This window comes from Peromyscus maniculatus, chromosome 15 (assembly GCF_049852395.1).
Source record: "Peromyscus maniculatus bairdii isolate BWxNUB_F1_BW_parent chromosome 15, HU_Pman_BW_mat_3.1, whole genome shotgun sequence".
Lineage (NCBI taxonomy): Eukaryota > Metazoa > Chordata > Mammalia > Rodentia > Cricetidae > Peromyscus > Peromyscus maniculatus.
This window is the reverse complement of record NC_134866.1, coordinates 28214500-28229431: the sequence shown is the minus strand read 5'-3', so window position 1 is coordinate 28229431 and position 14932 is coordinate 28214500. Positions and strand designations below refer to the sequence as shown.

The 14932-nt window shown below is 43.4% G+C and overlaps 1 long non-coding RNA gene across 1 annotated transcript in view; it reads right to left on the bottom strand.

Annotated features, from left to right (window-relative positions):
- Positions 1 to 1611: 1611 nt before the first annotated feature.
- Positions 1612 to 14932, bottom strand: part of LOC143268647 (uncharacterized) — a 63524-nt gene continuing 50203 nt past the window's right edge. The window contains exon 3 of the long non-coding RNA XR_013044701.1: positions 1612 to 2250. This is a non-coding gene — a long non-coding RNA (uncharacterized LOC143268647). The remainder of the gene's footprint in view (positions 2251 to 14932) is intronic.

The following is a 14932-nucleotide window of genomic DNA, read 5'->3' as shown; positions in this document are numbered from 1 at the left end:
AGCCAGTACATTCTGAGCAGCCTAAGGATGTCAGGCTTGGGAAATCAGGCTCTGAGAGACAAGGGAGATGTCACAGGTGTTAGTCAAAGGCACCCTGACAAATGCGTCAAGCTTTTCTGATATTCCTCAGCTCTTAACAGTACAGCTCTCCTGTAGCGCGTTCACAGGTCAAAACGCTATTGTTCCTAGAGCCGAGAGAGGGTGCTGTTCCTCAGAGATCCGACAGAGGGTGCTGTTGCCCAATACAAGCTACACTCAAATCCAAAACCATTTCTCAGTTGGGTAGAAAATTTCCCCTTCTCATCCCAATCTATGGAAATTCATCTTTTGAGCAGATTGTTTTCCCAGCTTTCCTGTTGAGCTGTGGTGGAGAGGTCTGTTTACAACAGAATCTCCGCTGAGCACATGCTGCTGCAGAGTGGATTTTGCCACTGTGGCTGAGACCAACGATACCCAGAAGGACAGCACTGGTGCCACTATTTTATTGTACCCAGGAAGCACGTGAGTCTTGAATACAGGATGCACGTGAGTCTCGTATACAGGATGCACGTGAATCTTGTATACAGGATGCATGTGAGTCTTGTATACAGGATGCACGTGAGTCTTGTATATGGGATGCTAGTGAATCTTTTTCTTTGATTCGAACCAAAAACCTTCAGGAAAAAGTGGCTGAACACTCCCAGAACTGAGTTATCTCCTGTCTTTATCCCACAGCTGGATATGCCCATGAGTGTTCCTGTTCTGTTTTAACCTTCAAACATGTTCCCTGTGAGTTTGGGCTAAATGTGCCCAGGCATGTGTTTGGCACCCCTCCTCTTTGAGCCAGGGACCTACACCAAGCTTGTTTGGCACTGTCCACTTTAAACTGAGTGTGCTTAGGAAGTGGCCCAGCGGTCTTCTTAACCTGCTTCAGGTATTAAACCCCATCCCCATGCTCTTGTTCTCTGGTTATGCTTATTGGCTTTGCACTCCCTGAGAAATGCTGATGTTCAGTTATCCCCTGCCCAGGTCTTGAATGGACAGGTTGGTTGAGCCTTGCTTTATCACAGATGATTCCAACAATTACTGGCATTTATGCCTGCTGTACACCAGGTGTCTGCAAATGTTGTTTCCACATTCCACTCACAGCTATATTATCTGACATCAAGATTTATTAAGAAATGAGAAAGCTTATAGCAGGTTGTTTATGCAGCACTAAATAACAGTTAACTATTTGAAGTCATTAAATAGAAACTCATGTGAATGGGATTTTTGTGGCAGAAGCCAAATAATGGTAGAGACAGTGTCACAGCAGAGGAGGCCATCTAGTCTTGGCCAAGGGGGCCACAGCAGGTGCCAGTGTCCAGGGAGCTGTCGATTCAGATTTGCCCAGGAGGGAGCAGCTGTGCCATGTCCTGCCAGTTCCAGACTGGGTTCACTACAGAGCTGGAGAACAGCATGGTGATCAGAAGTTTGAATGAACAGTTCAAACTCTAAATCACCCCAAATGCAGAGGCAGAGAAACTTAAATGCCAGGCATAATTTAACAGATGTGTTCTAGCCAGTGTTCTATTGCTGTGAAGAGACACCAAGACCACGACAAGTCTTATAAAAGAAAGTATTTGACTGGGGACTGGCTTACAGTTTCAGAGGCTTAGTCCGTTACCATGGTGGGAAGAGCATGGTGGCATGCATGAAGCTGGAGCAGTAGCTGAGCGTTACATCCTGATCCCAAGGCAGGGGGAGAAGGAGAGGGAGACTGGGTCTGGCGTGGGCTTTTAAAACCTCAAAGCCCACTCCAGTGACACACTTCCTTAAACAAGGCCACACCTCCTAATCCTTCTAACTCTTTCAAATAGTGCCACTCCCTAGCAACTAAGCATTCAATAGATGAGCCTATGGCACGAGGGCATTGAGGGAGCACAATAGACTGTTTGACTGAACGGTTGCCTACACCATTTTCTTATGCATAGAAACTCAGTGTGAGGTATTGAAAGACGTGTCCAAAGAAAAGAACAAAATGAATAAACAAGACTCCCCAAGGCCTCCTCCTGACAGACACCACTGAAAGAGGGTGGTGGGTTATTGAAATCACCTTCTATGAAGACCGAGGTGTGAGCAGAGGAAGAGAAATAATAGCACGAAAGACTTCATACCCAGCTGGGACTGTGTTTTATCCACCGACCAACCTCAGAACATCCTCACCAGGGTATCCTTCTGCCTCCAGAATCTTGTCCTGGACTCCCCTCAGATGTTTGGTCCTTGTGATCTCTGGAGAGAGAAGTGAGGAAAGACACACATAGTGCAGAGAAGAAGCAGAACTTATTACAGTGTAAAATGGGGCCCTCTCTAGGGTGAGAGTGGACAGTGGCCAATAAGCAATTGCTACTTGTCAATTGTCAACCTACATTTCAGGCAGCTGGCATGCTATTTGTAAAGCATCTAGAGCAGAAGGCTTTTCCCTGGGGAGTTTGTTCTTCTGGTAGCAGAGGTATTTGGATTAACTACTAGGCAATGTCCTTGTTATTTCCAGAAAGCCTCCAGCTAGATGGCAATCTCACAGTGAGATGGTTATTAGTTCTGTTCCAGCAATTTTGACCAGCAACCAACACCATTCAGTTTTAGTTTCTGGTTTTACAAGCTATTGCTTATGAGGGAAGGGTCATCCTCAATGGCCTCCAAAGCCTGCTAATATCTAACCAGAGTCATGGTGGCATTTTTTCTAAGGACTAATTTTTGAAAATTCCATACTTGAATCACTAGTCACTCAGCATTAACTTTGTGTCTCCAAATTGTGTAGACTGTGTAATTCCTTCATTAGGTTCTGAGCACATACCGTGAAGCACCTTTTCATTTAAAAGTTGTAAGAATGCAGTTCAACCCAGTGAGAAGCTCTTTCTCTCTTTCTTCCCTGCCCCAGACTAGGCTAAAGTGACTTTAAACTTCTGAACCTTCCTGTCTTCACCTCCTGAGTGCTAGGATGACAGATGTGCACTGCCATACCTGGCTGATGGGTTTATAAAGCTTTAATCAGTGTTGGGATCAAACCCAAGGCTTCTCATGTACTGGGCAAGCATGCTACCAACTGAGCCACTGCCTGTCCTGAGCACATTTTCTTTCTTATCTGAGTGGTTATTTGGGAATTGGTAGGCAGAAGGGAAATGTCTGACTACAATTATATTTTAATTAAAAATGTTTTTTTAAAGAAAAAAATACTGTATGAAGTTATTTATTTCATTATGACAGTTATTTCTAATTAAAATCAGTATTTAATGCAGTTTCCAGTTAACTTTCTCGGAGATTCTTATGTAAATACTTCATTACTTAAAATGTTGGTGATAGACATTGATTGCTTATGCACAAATGTGTGCAACAAAGTAGATGCCACATTATCAGACACATAAATGCCCCTGCTGTGTCCCTGAGTGTGTAATGAGCAAGTGTAATGAACACTCTAATCATGTCTGTTATAAATATAACAAGAGTGAATTCAGTGGGAATAATATTGTATGTTGCTTATGCTTAATTCCATTAACAGACTTTCCATTCCCTAGACTCCTCCCAGGCAGTGTTCCATGCACAGAAATTTTAGGATTGATCTAAGTAAAAGTATGCTGAGGGACTTGCAAGCCAAACTCTGGAGTCTGGACCCGTATTTCCACTCTTTGCTGGCTGTGTGTTCTTGGTATTGGAGTGCCTTATGCCTTTCTTTCTTGTGGGTTTCGAGGCTCTGTATCTGCGAGGAAGCTAAGAAATATATTCACAGGGAGTGAACAGTGAGAAGTTTAGCTTTCTGAGACACTAGAGGTGCTCAGATTGGACTTAGTCTTTCAGGTTTAATTTCTTTTCTGGGTCTTGTGGCTACTCAGTAAATCCAAGATTTGTGTGTCAGATTTGAATTTTATTGACTCACCTGCTGCTTTAGAGGCTGCCAACAGTGTGGCAGTTTACTTTTTAGACATGTGGCAATGGCTTTGTTGAAGGAGGGACACATTTGTAAAACGTTTCAGAAACAATAGAGGACAAATTCCACTCCACCAACTGAATCAGCTCTTGAAAGATCTTATAGGTAGAGGGATAGGGTCGGTCCACCCCAAGTCTCTCCCCGAGGCCTCCCTTTCTTCTCGGCAGGTGTTTCCCCAGGCCTCAGAAAAACTGGAAGAGGCCAAGGATTCTCTTCACTAGACTGTTTACATGGAACAAGGGAGGCCCAATTTCTAAGCACCCCCCCCCCATATTTTTTCCTTATAAGAAGCTTATTTAACTTTTTTGACCACCTATTCCATTCAAGTTTGTAAAGGAGCCTTCCTGCAGACTTCTTCTGTGCACAACGTTGGGCCCAGACCACCACGTATAACCTTTCTAGGGTGGCAGTTGTGAGCCCCTCTGTCCCCTTTCTACCATCCGAATGCAAATTAACCAGCATGCAAGAGCAGGTCATGGAAACCTGTGGGGAAATCCTGACCCATGAGACGCAACCTCCAGTGATCCCTGTAGATAGCAGCTAAGCCTTAAATCATTGCCCAACGTCGCCTCTATAAACCCATTTGGGAAACCTAGTCCACGTACTATACACTCTGTAATCAGGATTAAGTCCCCAAAGAGCCATCTTTATTAGGTATCAGCTGCTGCTTCTTGATTTCTAATTCAAAGTGAAGAAAAGAACATAGAGCTGATTAAGAGTTTGGGAGCTCTGCCTCTTGTTCTGTGCCCCCAGCAATCGGTTTCCATTCCCTGATTTCATTTGCTAAAAACAGACCCACCTGCCCCTGCTCGAATCCCCTCAGCCACCCCGCGTCACTTCTTTTCTGGGCTCATCCTGATGTTACAGCCTGTTTGGCCTGTCCAAATGCTCGCCACTTGCTCTAGACATTACAGTAGCCATGGGGCAATGCCTGGTGTGACTGGTGTGCAAAACGCTAGCTTTCTGACCCTAAAATCACACCCGTTTCCAAGTCAGGTAATGCTCATGGGTTCCAGGAATGAGGATGTGGGCATATTTCTCTACAGACCTCTGTTCGAGCCTTTCAAGCACACTGACACATACCAGAAACATCACAAATGTCAGGAAAAGAACACACAAGTTTTATTAATTAACAACCTCTGAATCCCCTCCACCCGTCATTTTAGGTTGCATGCTCTGATTGCCTTTCCACAGGACAATACTGCAATTTTCTGTAAAACAGTAGGGAGAAATTCAGTGTCTCTCCTCCCTTTCATGATTGATTTAAATGTGTGAATTATGATTGACAACTGGGATGCACTGTGTGTCTGTCCCAGAGATTACCACTTGTTTTCCTGTCTGTGTATCCAACAATCACAGAACTGACACGTTTTATTTCATGTGATTCTTATTTAAAAGGGGGTAAGGGAGGTGTGGAGATAGTAGCTCAGTTGCGAAAATGCCTGTCTTGAAAGTACAAGGACCAGAGTTCAAGTCCCCACATCCATGTAAGAGTTGGTGTGGCGGCATACATTGTAACCCTAGTGCTGTGGGAGCAGAGACAAGCAGATGCCTGGAACTCACCAGCTGGCCAGTCTAGCCAATTGCTGGTCTCTAACCATAGTGAGAAATCCTATCTCAAAACATAATACGGAGACTATGATGGTTTGAATGTAATTGGTCCCCATAAGTTCATAGGGAGTGGCACTATTAGTAGGTGTGGGTTTTTTGGAGTAGGTGTAGCCTTGTTGGAGGAAGTGTGTCACCGTGGAGGCAGGTTTTGAAGGCTCATACATGCTCAAGCCACACCCAGTGTCTCAGTTCACTTCCTGTTGCCTGTGGATCAAAGATGTAAAATTCTCAGCATCATATCTGCCTGCATGCTGCCATGTCCACCATGATGATAATGGACTGAACCTCTAAACTGTAAGCCACTCCATTAAATAAATGTTTTCCTTTATCACAGATGCCGTGGTCATGGTGTCTCTTCACAGCAATAGAAACTCTAGCAAAGACAGAAGCTGGTACCAGAGACTAGGGTATTGTTGTGATAGGCCTGACCATGTTTTTGTTTGGAGGAATTTGGACTTTGATACTGTCGGTTAGAAAAGAGTGGAATGCTTTAAGCACTGCTTAATTGACCATATGAGTAAAAACATGGAAGACGGTGGTACTGAGACTGGGTTGAACTGTGGGGGCTCAGGAGGTTTCAGAGGAGAAGAATTTTATTATGTTGCCCAGAGATCTTTCTGGAGATATTTGGTGAAAAATGTGGCTGCTGTTTGCTCTTGTCCGGAGAGTCTGCCTGAGGCTAAAGTGAAGAGATTTGGATTAATACCTTTGGCAGAGGAAATCTCAAAACAGCCTAGTATAAACACTGTCATATGGTTAGTAGTGTTCATGCTTATAAAGATTCATAATGAGTGGGGTGGTAGTGGCGCACGCCTTTAATCCCAGTACTCGGGAGGCAGAGGCAGGTGGATCTCTGTGAGTTCGAGGCTAGCCTGGTCTACAGAGCGAGATCCAGGAAAGATGCAAAGCTACACAGAGAAACCCTGTCTCTAAAAACCAAAAAATAAATAAATAAAAATAAAAATAAACTAAAAAAAAGATTTATAATGAAAAGGAGCAAGCTGAGGAGAAAGGAGCACCAGGAAGTGGAATGGAGCTAAGTCCTGTGTCCAAGGAGAGAAACGGATTAAGAAATGGAATAAAGGAAGTGGTGACCTCAGGGCAAGATCCCACCCAGCTAAGTTTCCATCTTGTGAAAAGGAATTAAAGAAAAGCTTAGAGCCAGGTAGTACAAACCTTTATTCCCAGCACTCAGAAGGCAGAGGCTGGCACATCTCTGAGTTTGAGGCCAGACTGGGCTACAGAACAAATTCACAGACAGCCAAGCTTAGGCAGTGAATGTAATCATTGAAAACAGAAAACTGGTGAAGATATATTTGAACAAGGAGACCATGTTCCAGCCCCAGCAAGCAGCAGAACTTTGCAGCTTTGGCCATGTGGTTCTGGAATTAAGGATAGAAGAAGGGGGCTATGAATTTGCCTCTGGAATTAAAGAAAGCCACGGAGGTCAGGCATCTATCAGTAGTGTCCCTGAATAGAGGCCTAGAAAGGCCATTGCATTAAGCTGTGAAGTTGAAGCCTGGATTGCCTTGATGACCCCAAGATGTTGGGGATAACAGAGCTGTGGGATACCTGCAGAGGAGAGCTGCTAACGGGGAGTAGAATCAGCCTAAGAGAAAGAAGTGTGTTGTGCTCAACAAAGCTGAAAGGTGTTGGAGATCTGAAGAATGTTTTGACAATCAGACATGGTGATTCAGGGTTTGGAGTTTGCCCAGATGATTTTCTGTCTTACTTTGGTCCAGTATTTCCTCACTATGCTCCCTTTCCTACATTTTGGAACAGTAATGTATATTCTCTGCCATTATATGTTGGAGGTATGTGATCTGGTTTTTGATTTTGATTTTATAGGGGATTATAGACAAGAGATTACATGAATGTCAAAAGAGACTTTGAAGTTTGGACTTTTAAACATTGTTGAGACTATGGGAACTTTTGAAGTTGGACTAAATGCATTTTGCATTATGATATTGTTATAAGCTTATGGGGCCAGGTAGTGGAATGTGGTGGTTTGAATGTTTCAATTTCTTTGTCCTGAGAAAGTTCTGGGAAAGGGCTGCTCTGTTAATATTCACTATGTGCTTACCTGCATTTAATTACATGTCTTTCTGAACTCAAACAACCTTCCTTGGGTCATTCCTTTCTTTGTTACATTTGTGTATAAAAGTACACCAGACCTGAAGTAAGGTTGTCTACAGCATTAGACTGTGGTCCTCCCCATTCCTTCAGGTCCCAGATCCAGCAGACAAGATCTTTACAGGTCGGCTGAAAAGTTGACAACTGAGGACCCTAAAATGCTTTCAAATGAGTACAGATCTTCTCCATGACTTTGGCCCAGATCTATGTCATGAGTGAGCAGGATCAGCTAGACTGTCGATGTCCCAATCATTTCAGGACTAAGGAATTAAAAAAAAAAAAAAAAAACCAAAAAACCAAGGGAGAGCGGTAGCAAGCACCTCAAGCACCTGACTCTTCCTCCAGATGACCTACCAGTACACCTCTGCCTTTATATCACACATCTCCTTTGCCACCTCAAACTTCGGGACAAATCCTACTTAACTCTGAACATAGGCATGCTTATTATTTAAGGGGTGTCTGACAGAATGTGATAGCATAAGGCCTGTAATACCAGCACTTGGAATTATAAAATTAAGACTACTCTGTCTCAGAACAAACTACAACAACAACAAAGAAAACCCCAATTACCTAATTTCTCTTGTTGCCCTTCAGAAGACATTCAAGATGTAGGCAAATACGATATTTTCAACACTCACAGGGATATCATAATCAAGAGATTTTTAACCATCAAGTTGTACAATGCCCCCTTCCAGGAGGGACAAAAGAGCCTACAAGTGTCTACTCATTGCCCTATACCTACAAGAGGACCAGGAATCACTCCAAGGCACTCTGTTTTGCTCATGTGGCTCATTCTCTGAGTCATCTCTCCCCCAGCGTATCAAATCTCAGGGTTAGGAATACTGGGCCTTGCAGGCAGCCATCTTCTCTGATGTCAACAGGACACCTCGGAGCGCAGGCAACAATCAACTGAAGCCCATTTTGATGAAGACAGCATGATGGCACATGGCAGCACCTCAAAGGTAGCACTCAAGCCACTGACCCTCACGACTTCACCGATGATCCTTTCCTGCACCACTGGCTCTCTGACTGAGTTCCTGAAGCAGTGAGGAGAAGAACCTGATCTTTTGGGAGTCCCAGATTTGGGCATCTGAATTTGAACAGTGGCAACAGAAACCACCAACCCCCGACTTTAATCCATACAAGCAAAGTGAGCTGTTATTAATCAGTTTGCTTTGGACTCTATGCTGTTTTCTTGTCTTTGCTAAATCTGTCTTACAAAACACCCAAATGGAGAGTCTTCTGTTCTGATGACTGGATATAACCTTTTTTTTTTTCTGAACAGTTAATGAGAGTCATTTTGATCTTTGCAATTTAGGTTTTTGAAATTTTGTTCTTTTAAATAGCTACCCTTTAGAGAATCAATCCACATGCATTTATAATTATATATGAACACAACTCAGTTTTTACCAAGGGCTGCCTGCCTTTGATCTTTGAGCATGCATGAGTAGAACTGAATCCTTCACTAGAGTTTCTAACCATCTGATAAATGAAAGGATTTTTCTACAAACTCACTTTTTAACTCTGTGTATTCTAAGCCTGGATTATTATGGGTATCAGGCTTTTCATGAAGACAGAATTCCAAAATAAATAATAATAAAATTCAGACTCCCAAATCAAAACATTCAGAGAAAGACCAAAGAAGAAATCTTGATTGTAGAAATGAATGTCTCAGGTGGGCTAGTTCTCTTCATGCCTCTTCATGGATGGCAAAGATTGCTCCCGAAGGTAAACCATGCAGAATCAAGTTCCCAGAAGGTCATATCTTCATGTTGAAGATTCAGGACTGACTGGCTGATTAGGACTGCATTGTGGAGAATGGGAACGTGCAGATCCAGAACCAAAATTATCTCTGGCTATCTGTATTCCCATTAACTACTCACTTTCTGTAAACAACCCAACAACCTTCCAAATATCAGGCAAAACCTTTGGAATATATTAATATAGCAGACTCTAGCTTCTATCAATCCAAAAGTTAAGAATGTCATCAGCATTTGAGATCTACAGCAGAGATGTTCCCACATTTCTACATCCTGTCTGCCTGATGTCCTCAACAATGTGTTTGCAAATGCTCTCGATTGTGACTTTCATTTTTTTTTCTGTGATACTAAAAAAGTTCATGTAACCACTTCCATATGGGAATTTGTCAGTAAGGGTGACCTGAATTTCTGATCCTGAGCCCTGGTCATTCATATTTGACTCAGAAAAAAATATAATTTTGTCTTGATTGAGCAGACAGTGTTTTATGTCAATCTTCCTAACTCTATGCCTATTTCAGAGCTGTACAGTGTGTTCAGTCTAGAAGTTTCCACAGTCCCATCTGTCTCACTCTCTTGTGGTTCAGGGTCTTAGAGGAGACAACTACCCAGTATGCTCACCCTTAAATTCTTCTATCCACCAAGATGAGACCTGGCGCAGACAACCCCCCCCCCCCCTCCGCCCTGAGCCTTGAGTGTCTGTGAATGCCGAGACCTCAGCTGCAGAGACGCTCCATTTACATCGTTCCTCAGAAGCAAGGGTCCAGCTCAGTGGAAAATCCCTCCTTTTTAACAAGTGAGCCAGCATGTGCATTTTTCCTTGCCTCACTCCAGGGGATAAAATGAATCTTGCAGATGTTTCCCTAATTCCAGGAGAGCAGGATTCACAGAAGAGCTGCTGAGAGCGGCTGGGCGCCATTAGCTAGAGCGGGGCTCTGTGGCTTGTGGTCAAGTCAGAGACAGCAGCTGTAATTTGCATTTAGGAACTGACGTCACGATGATGGTCAGAGTCCAGAAGGCCCATTTATATGAAGCCATCCTTTTCAGACTGCACTGGCTGCCTTTTCTGACGGAAAATCCTGGAACAAAGGGGCCTAGGTCATCAGAACTGCCTTAACTTAATAAAGTTGTATATAGTCCAGTTTTTCTGATCCTTGTGGGTGGTTGTTGGGAAGCAATATTCAAAGGACATTAATCTGTGGAAGAAGGCACTGAGCCGGGTTCTGGGAGACCACAAAGACCCTTTCCATAAGAACTCAATGGGGGGAAACCACACAAATCCAAAGACTTCATTTTCCTACATGTTTGGGCCCATCATGAGACAGACTAACCCTTAATTACCATGTAAGCCAACATCCAACCAATACTCAGTCTACATATTTTAGGGCAGTAGTTGCCACTTTCGAATGTTAGAAAGACTAAGAAAATCAGTCTGCAGATAACTATCGTATCCCTATTGTATTAGTCAGGGTTTTGTAGAGAAACAGAACTGATATGCTATACATACATACATACATACAAACAAACATACATACACATATACATACATACATACATACATACATACATATACATTCAGTATACTAAAAGGGTATGTATTAGCTTGGCTTACAGGATATGGTCTTGGCAGTCTAGCAATAACTATCTCCATATTGAAAAGGCTGAGAACTCTTAGCTGGATGCCTCAGCTACTCAAATATGGTGCAGTGGTTCTCAACATGTGGCTCTATACCCCTATGGGGGGTCAAATGACCCTTCCACAGGGGCCACATAAGACCATTGAAAATATTAGATCCTTACATTACTGTTCATACCCATAGCAAAATTATAGTTATGAAGTAGCAACAATAATAATTTTATAGTTATAGGGGGTCACCACAACATGAGGAAGTGTGTTAAAGGATCATAGCGTTAGAAAGGTCAAGAACCATTGGTCTGGAGGATTCTTGGAGAGCCAATGGTTTTCAGTCTGGGTTCCCATGTCCATGAAGGATGTTAGCCACAGTTGGAAAACAATTCAGTACTTAAAAAAGAAAAGACTTGGGCTGGTAAGATGCTTCCGAAGGTAGGGGTGCTTCTTTCAGCCCTGATGATCCCTACCTCTGAAGGCCTAATACAGAGGCCTCTGCCAGAAGGTACTGTCCACATTTAGAGTGTGTCTTCCCACCTCAGTTAACATTAATAATAATAATAATAATAATAATAATAATAATAATAATAAATCATCCCTCACATGTGTGCCCAGAGCTCTTAGCTGATTGCAGACCCAGTCAGATTGAAAATGGAGATGAACCAACATGCCTACCATGCAAAACTCCCTTTTCTTCTGGGAATAGTGAGTTATTTGCTCATTAGCTATTCATGCTGGTAGAGAGGCCACCTTTCAGAGACCTAGCCTACCCTTAGTCCTTCCTCCTTCTTGCTGGTTTTCACCTTTACTTTACTAGCAGGAGACTGAGCCATGTACATGTACTGGCCCCTTATAGGTGGGCGGCACAGGAAAGCTGATGCCTCTGTTGTGCATTGGACACACTGAAACAATTTTCCATAGCTAGAAGCATTGTACTGTTATTATTGGCAGAACTCCTAATCAGAAAGACAAAGCCCAGAGCAATATGAAGAACTCATTGAGACTGAATAAAAGGGGCCGGGCAAACCACCTCAATTGGCTTGAAAATGTATAGGGATCCACTGGTCCATATGCAAATATGCTTATCATTATATATTTGTTGGTGATAAGTATCTGTTGCTCCACTAAAGTGTCAACTTCTGGAGAGGAGGCATAATGTTAGATGGGATCTGGGGGATAGAAAAGGCTTTCTAACCAAATGAACCAATGAAAAATGTCCAGCAGCCAAATGTATTTCATTCACAGCTCTGTATCAGATGTGGCTATGAAGTAGTCTTCTCAAAAAACCTTCACCTTTCTTGAACTAGACAACACATTGTTCTTCAGATCTTGTTATTTTGCTCACAGTCAGCCACTGGCCCCAGGTAATGGGCTGAGAAATGCAACACCAGGTCACTCCACATCTGCCTCAAGCCTATGCAGAGCATCGGAGGGGACAATGCAGGTCTGGTTGTGGGATGGTGACCTTGCTTCTCTGATGATCCAATAGCTTCGCCAGAGTTCCAGGGAACTGTACTTAGACTCCAGCTCTCCCATCTCTGTCCTGTGTTCCTTCTGAAAGCAGAGGAAACTTATGTCTTGCTCCTAAGTGAAGCACGTGGGAGAAGCAGATGAGACGAGAAGAGCCTGTGGCAGAGCTCAGAACTGGGTGACGGGGCCTGCAGGCAGCCAAGGCCTAAGAGGGTCTCTTGGACCTCCTCTGGTCCCAGTAGGACACAGAAAAACACTCAAGTATATTCTGTGTTTCCAAAGGCCATAGTTTTGATGCAGTCTTTAGATACAAATTTTGTCCCTAGAACTTAATGGCCACCTTTGGAAAAAGCAACCTGTTGAAACTGAAATTGTTCATACTTCATAATTTATTTTGTGGACATTGGTGTTTTGCCTGCATGTATGTCTGTATGAAGGTGTCAGATCTCTGGAACTGGAGTTACAGACAGTTATGAGCTGCCTTGTGGGTGCCGGGAATTGAACCCGGGTCCTCTGGAAGATCAGCCAGTTCTCTTAACCACTGAGCCATCTCTCCAGCCCATTGTTCATACTTTAAATGGTTGAATTATTGCTAAGTTAACCACATACATATTGTGTAGGCACTATCATGTAGCTAGAGTTTTCCTGCCTTGCCCACAGTCAGGACAAATCTCTCTCACCCGCCAGTTCCACGGCCGCTCAGACCCAACCAAGTAAACACAGAGACTTATATTGCTTGTAAACTGTATGGCCGTGGCAGGCTTCTTGCTAACTGTTCTTATATCTTAAATTAGTCCATTTCTATAAATCTATACCTTGCCACATGGCTCGTGGCTTACCAGTACTTTACATCTTCCTTGTCCTGGCAGTGGCTCCAGGCCATCTCCTTCTGCCTACTGTTCTTTTATTTCTCCTCTCTGTTAGTCCCGCCTATACTTCCTGCCTAGCCATGGCCAATCAGGTTTTATTTATTGACCAATCAGAGCAACTTGACATACAGACCATCCCCCAGCACAGCCAAGTGCAGACCATCTCAGACACCTGCACTCAGGCCCATGGTCCTAATCATCCTCTATGTGGAACTGCTGGGTAAAGCCACGAGGAACCTGAGAACGGGCTCCCATAGGACATACAGAACATCCCACAGCACTATCATTCCCAGGTTGGAGGAAGAACAGCACTTGAAGGTATAAATTTAGAGCTGGTGAGATGGCGCAGGGGGTTCAGGTGAGTGCCTCCTAGCCTGACAACCTGAGTTTGATTCCAGGGACTCACATGGTGGAAGGAGAGAACCAACTCCCCCAAACTGTCTTCTGACCATCACAGGTGTCCAATGGCAGGCCCCATCTCCCAGTAAAAGTGCATAACTTTTTAAAGAAAGATATAAAAGTTTAATTTGGAATTGAATGAAGAAAGTGAAGTTTTGTGGAGTAGTTTTGTCATTTTAATATTTTTTGTATTACACACACACACACACACACACACACACACACACACACACACACACACACACAATCACAATATGCTTAGGCCAGATAGTACTGTGACAGTGATTTTGGCATGAGTTAAAATTTAAATCAGAAGCTCATGCTACAAAAACTGAAAACTTTAATATAAAAACTGAAGTCTCCCTCTGTGGAAGAATTCTGCCTCTAGATTGTCCTTAGCTTGAATTATATATAGCAGGGACATTTCTTTGAGTCTCCAGAGTAGTGACCACTACTTTAAAATTCAGATTCACGAGCCCACACAACCACATAACTGATTCTAAAAACTAAACCCTGCTGTGGGATGGTCTGTATGTCAAATAAAATACTGATTGGCCAGTGGCCAGGCAGGAAGTAGGTGGGACAAGGAGAGAGGAGAATTCTGGGAAGCGGAAGGCAGAGGCAGAGAGACACTGCCAGCTGCTGCCGCCATGACCAGCAGCATGTGAAGACGCTGGTAAGCCACCAGCCACGTGGCAAGGTATAGATTTATGGAAATGGATTAATTTAAGCTATAAGAACAGTTAGCAAGAAGCCTGCCACGGCCATACAGTTTGTAAGCAATATAAGTCTCTGTGTTTACTTGGTTGGGTCTGAGCGGCTGTGGGACTGGCGGGTGACAAAGATTTGTCCTGACTGTGGGCCAGGCAGGAAAACTCTAGCTACAAAACCCCACTCTACAGACCAGTTCTGTACACTGATTGTCTTATTAAGCTTAGATTTGAGAATGAGAAGACACCCTCATAACAATCAGTGGTGGTGGCTCAGTGTAGGGCTTTAAGAGGCTATGGTTATAGTAATGGTAGCAGACCAGGCAAGGTATCTGGCCAGGCAAGTGAGACAATCTCCTAGCCAAATAAAACATGACATAAACCTTCACATGTAGTCAAATGCTTCCAGC